Here is a 6,558-nt window from a genome sequence, read left to right on the forward strand (position 1 = left end):
CAAAGAAAGCAACTCTATTACCTCAATGATATCAAAGAAAGCAACTCTATTACCTCAATGGTTCAAGAAAAAGCAAGGACAACCTAGAAAGATATCCAAACACGGATAAAACACTTTCCAAGTGAGAAAAGTGATCAAACATTTATCCTCCTATGTTGGCTGATACAGAAGACTTCTGGTTCTTTACTAAATATGCCACTAGCCTTATGCATCCCCCTTTGAGATAAGATTGATGAGTCACCTAATCAGAGCCCTGATCCTTCTTTAGTCCTTTCAACAACTCCCTACAGGATGCATCCTTGCTCCCTATGATGTGTATTCTTTGCCATTGCTACTGGCAGCAGCCCCTCTTATTCAGCTACCGTGGGTGCCTGGTAGGATATGGATGGCAAGCACTGACATTCTGAAGAATCAGTTTCACTGAAACATAAAACAACTTGTCCAAATTTTGTATGCTATTTATATGTTCAGCGAATTGTTTTGCACATTTACTATACTTCAAGCTTATTTCTAGGGGTTAAGGATTCAACAGAAAATATGACAGCCATACTACAGCCATCTAGTAGTACTTTTGGACTACTAGAAGGTTTGTATAAAATTCATATATTGAATCCTAAGCCTGAGATATGAAGAGACGGAGGTTTGTGGAAGTGATAGGTCACAAGGACCCACTCTCCTGAATAGGACTGATGCCCGGATGTAAAGAGTGTGGGGAGCTTGTTATACCACTCCACCATGTGAGCATGAAAAAATGCCATCTCCATGGAGGAAGATCCTCCCTACCTAATGAATCTGCCGGCACTGTGAAGGTGGACTTCTGAACATCCAACAATAATTTTTTGTTATTTATAAATTACCCAGTCTCATGAATTTTGTTACAGTAGCCTGAGCAAACTAGACATGGAGGTAGCTTTATATTGGGATTTAGTATTCCTGTTATAAATGATTAAGTATTTCCTTGAGGTATAGATGTTATTCTTTAACATAACAAGTTGTTTCCCCAGGACACTTGAAATGGGTAATTGCCTTTGGATAGCTCTGTTCTTAGGCTTTCTCAAAAAGCAATATATACTAGAAAGAAATTATTTTACAGAATACAAGTAGCAGTAAAGGAAAACTATAAGCTACACATACATTAGAAAAATTATCTACAGATGTTCTATATATAGTATTATGCTTAATTTTCTTAAATACATTGAGTTAGATACAAGAGGTTTTTGTTGTCAATTCTCCGAGATTTTCATCATGAAAACATCAAAATATTGGCAATTTGGTCATTTTAATTATCCAAATCCTGAAGTTGTTTAGATATGAATTTTTAAAGAAGTTTGTTCTCTGATTTTCTAATGTTGATTACAAATCCCGTCAAACTGAGTAACAGATTTCTGAGGAGAGTGAATCAGGCCTTGTCTTCGTTACTTTTCTCTTGTTACTGATACAAAATACCCAACACCCAAGGCTAGAGGAGGAAAGGTTTATTTAGCTCAGTTTGTAAAGGTTCCAGTCCATAATCGGCTGGCTGTAAGGTAGGATGACACATGGCAGAGGGGCAAAGTTCACGGTTACAGAAGACAGCAATAGCATAGAGAGAGAGAGAGAGAGGGAGAGAGGGAGAGAGAGACAGAGACAGAGACAGAGAGAGACAGAGAAAGGGAGAAAAAGAGAGAATGAGAACCAGCATCTTTCTGTCACTTATATTATATGTTGGCTACCTGCCCTAGGGTGAGTGTAGCACTCACACCATTAATCCCAGCATTGGACCATGAGTCAATCACAAACTAGCTTCAGTTACCTCTGAAAGTCCGCCACCCAGCCCTGCATAAAGCTTTGAGGGGACATCTAGACACAAACCGCCCCAAGGCTCTTGCTTTCAGAGAGTACATAGGAGTTAGGTATGTCCTTTTTTCTGAGAGTTTCATGTTAGACAGGCAGTCTCCTTTTTCTATAGTAACTTAGCACAGCTATATAAATTGCTATGTATCTCCATAGAATATTAGCTAAGGATAACTATTCTGGAATAAAATTTGGAATAATTATCTACAGGTTCAGAAACATGCACATTAAACAAGATAGATTAGTGGGACAAATATAATTAATAACCCAAAGGCGCTCTTTTCTGCTTACATATTGCAAATAAAGTATTTTCTGGGGCAATTTGTTACCTCCTCTACAAACTATACCATAGTCATAGATGTTTAACTGAAATACAGTGACACTTATTTCTATTCCCCAAGTATGACTGGACTGGATGTGAAGAAAAGTCTTTGAGTTAAGAAGGTGGAGTCTGTCACATAGAAAATACATGTGCAATACTCAATCTTTTATAAAATAGCCCTTGCGTAATGCAAAACAAAAAACAGGATTTTCAAGCCAATTTAATTTAAAATTCTATTTAGAATTTGAGATGCTTCTAGATAATCTGGAATTATTTTTTCAGTTATCACTGATAAAAGCAGTGAACAAATTAATTACTAACATGGAAGAGCTGTAATCCCTCATAATGATACTGATTTTAAAGTCCATGTGGGTGGACTGTTATTAAGCTCTGGCACGGTTTGTTCCTGAGTGGGTGGCAGTGCTATGCCCTACTCATCGGGAAACAAGACTCGATTCAGTCTGATGTAAGAAGTATTTTCCTATCAGAATGTGTTTAGGCATTCAGGAGAATTAATTGCATTGACAAACTGTCTTCTGTGATAAGGACTGAACTCCTTAGCACACCCAGGAATACAGTTTTTTTCTGATCTCACATTTGTCTCCCTCTCCAATCTCGAGTTTTATCACATCTGTTTTCACACAGAGCTGTAAAAATATTAACTATGTTCTATTCCCTGAATTTCTTTCTTCAGGTTTTGTGGCTTTTTAGCGTCTTTCTTCTTAGCCAGGAAAAGTTCTTTCCCATTTTTTCAATATCTCAAGAGAATAGCGTGCTTATGTTTTCAGATTCAGTTCTCACATTATCTCTCTTAGGAAACATTCTGAATCTCTTAGAGTTGAGTACCTCACACTAAATTAATTCTTGAGCCTTTTGTGAGGTTTTTGGTAAAATGCTTCTCTAATGATGTATAATCTTCTTGTAACAAATACAAACATCATTCAAACTACTTACTAGCTTTGAACATATAACTAGGTAGCCCCATTTGTAAAATAAAAAAAAAGGTTCTGTTTTCTCCTGATTTTCACAGGTCATTGGAATTCTGTGAAGCAGAAGTCCTCACGTCAACTCTCTTTATATTTAAAGTACTCCCTATTTTATGTAAGTAATATTATCCAGTCTTTGGAGCACATTTGCTTTCTCTGAAATTTATTTTGCTGCAATACTCCATTGCTTTATAAATATTTATTATTTCATACCACAATAAATATTCAGTATAAACATTCAAAAATGGAAAGACAAATGGGAAGAATGAAACAATTCAATTAGAATGGCATCATCTAAATTTAACCAGTATGAAAATTTTGTGAATATGATCTGAGACATCTCTCTGTACAAAAGACATAGGACATAGACATGGGTGGCAGATTATACTATGAATGTTCTTCAAAATTTATTTATGAACCAATTTAATTTTACAGAAATTTAGAAGAAACAAAGTCTGAAGTGAAATTAGGTAACAATTCACATATCCTTGGTATTTTGATTTACACTGTTGTGTGAGGCCATAAAGGCCAGGCTGAGAAATTTATTTCAATCGTGTTCTGGGTTGTATGTAGGAGTAAAATCAAGCCCATTCTGGAGGTAAGCACTTTATCTCAGGTTTCACATGAATCTACTGATATAAACTTTGCCAATATGAAATATAACACACATGGGAAAAGGAGTCCTTCTTTAAAGCCCACAGAAGCAATAAATAGTGAATTAAAGCTCAGATTTCAGATGAATGGCTTTTCAGATAGATTTTACAAAGAAAATACATCTAAAATGTTAGACAAAATCAAATTATAACTAACCTATTATTACTCAACAATCTTAACAAAGTATTAAAGTAGATGGATTTGATAAAGACTATGACGGTGCCATTACAAATGAAAAAAAATCAATGAAATTAAGTAAAATAGTTAATTGATTACTTTTTATTACTGTTCAGAAGTAAAATGCAGTTCTAGTCACCTTAAGAAAGTCTTATAATTTTATCTAAAGACATTTAGAAATATCAGCAAAGTAATTTTAGATACTTACAAGTTCTTAGAATTTTCTAAAAAAATCTCTAATTAAATTCCTCTGGAGTTTTCCACAAAGAACTTACAAGCAGGGTGATCAATGCCTCTTCACCCCTGGGCAACTCTTTGTGTATGGGGAAAAATAGAATGTATTGAAGTGGGTTGCTTAGTCACTGTCAGAGGAACAGCTAGCCATTCTGAACTTAGAAACAAAAACTTCTTCTAGATAGAAAAAGAATGACTTAGAGAATCTAGTACAGTGTAATACTTTGATAGATTGCCAGTGTGCTAAAAAAAAAAAAAAGAAAAAAAAAAGGATCTATAGTCTAAGAAACTCTTGAGGGCTCCAGTTAAATCAATAGGTTTTTGCAATAAGGATAGAGGACTGAAAGAGGACATTACCTCCTTCAAATCTTTGAATTCTGATGCCATATTTTTGAATTCTGATGCATGTGGAAAAGACGGACACATGCAGTTGATCAAATTACTTGCTTTGTCAGCTTTATTGTTATACCTCTATATATTACAAAAAGGGAACATATTTATCAGGGTAATTAGGTTAAAAAATCTAATAAAAATAACCACAAAATACTCGTTCTCTAAAAATTATTTCATTTTTGGAGAATTTATAGGTTTATAGCAAAATTGAAGAGAAGGTCCAGAGATTTGCCATATAGTCCCTGCCCCTACACATGCATAGCTTCCTCTACTATTAACACCTTGCACCAGGATGTACATTCCAGAGTTCAGTTTACATTAGAGCTCATGAAGTATTAGTTTCGTGGGTTTAGACACATCCTCTATCACAGTAACCTATAAGATGGTCTCACTGTCCTAGCAACCCTGTGTGCTCATCCTGTTCCTCTCTCCCTTCCCTCTCCCTCTACAACCAAGTATCCTTATATCATCTTCACATTTTGCCCTTTCCAAAAGACCATGTATTTGAAATCACATGGTACTGTATGTACCTTTTCTACATTGGTTCTTTCACTTTGCTCAGTGCATTTAAAAATTTTCTATGTCTGTCCATAATTTGTTAGCTTCACTTTTTAAAAAAATTTTATTTTAAAGAGAGTAGTAAATGAAAAATAAACAAACAAAAAATAGAACAATAGCAGCATACTAGTATCACAAACATAAGCAAAGCAAAGCAAGAACATTTAAAGTGATACAGGGTTTCAAGACAAAATAATACAAATTAACAGTGGTTGTTACAGTACATATCACTGTCCTCAACTGCATTGCTCAGATTACCAGATGTAAGAATGAAAGATTGTTCAAACCATTAAAGAGAACATGAAAATAATTACTAGATAAAACATTAGAGATAATAGAGTTTCACTAGACAAGATGGTAGGAATTCACCATTGTAATTCCATTGCATAGTGTTACCTTCAAGTCAGTTGCTCAGACTACCACACATAAGCATGCAAAATCGATCAGAACTTAAAAATTGTAAGCACTGACTGTTCATTTCAATACACCATCAGAAAGAAATTGCTCAAAGGAAGGAATGAATGGGGTGACGGAAAGAAGAAAAAGAAAGAAGGAAGGCAAAATATAAATAAATATATGAATAGCTGCGATAACTGTATTGCTGATGTCTGTTAGCTTGACTTTTTAGCACTGAATAATACTCCATGGTCTGGATGTAGCACTTCATCTTTCAGTATTATTTTAATATAAAGTGTTGATATTCATCTAGTATTGAAAATGTGCCAGTTAATGTGTTAAGTACTTTCTTTTTTCTTTTTTTTAATTTTAAAGAAAATAGTACAAAAAAGAAAAAGAGAACAATAGCAAAATACAAACAACACAAAGCAAGGACGTTAAAAATGGTGCAGGGACATGACCTCATTTAATTGTCACAGTAACCTGCCAAGATTCATGTGACAATTTCTCATGCATTTAGAATTAAATATGATAAAAAACAAAAACGATACAAATTATTTGCAGGCAAAGGCACATGAATGAGGTTAAAAACTGAGCGGATGAGAGGCTTACAAATTAGAATAGGGTAAAATTCAGAGATTTTAGTCAGTCTGAAAGATGAGAATTAAAATGTTTGTCACAGGTGAAAGAAAGGGAATCAGTAATTATAGACTATATTATTACCAGGTAGCAGACCATAAAACAGAAGAATTACAAAACGTCAGCCTCTTTGGAAAACACAGAGCTTCATTTCTTAGATGTTTCAACTACTAATCAGGGATACCAAGACTTCTCAACTCTTCAGTTAGTGAATTGTTGGATTATTTTCATTTCACAGTATAAAATTAACTCAGTGACCACAAGCTAATTGGCAGTGTTATGATAAGACAAATCTCCCATTTCTGCTGGAGTCAACTGAAGCCATCTCTCTTTTATTTTAAAAAGTAATAGATGCCTAAGGTCATT

The sequence above is a fragment of the Chinchilla lanigera genome, unplaced genomic scaffold (assembly GCF_000276665.1).
Source record: "Chinchilla lanigera isolate Chin_1 unplaced genomic scaffold, ChiLan1.0 scaffold00030, whole genome shotgun sequence".
Classification (NCBI taxonomy): Eukaryota; Metazoa; Chordata; class Mammalia; order Rodentia; family Chinchillidae; genus Chinchilla; species Chinchilla lanigera.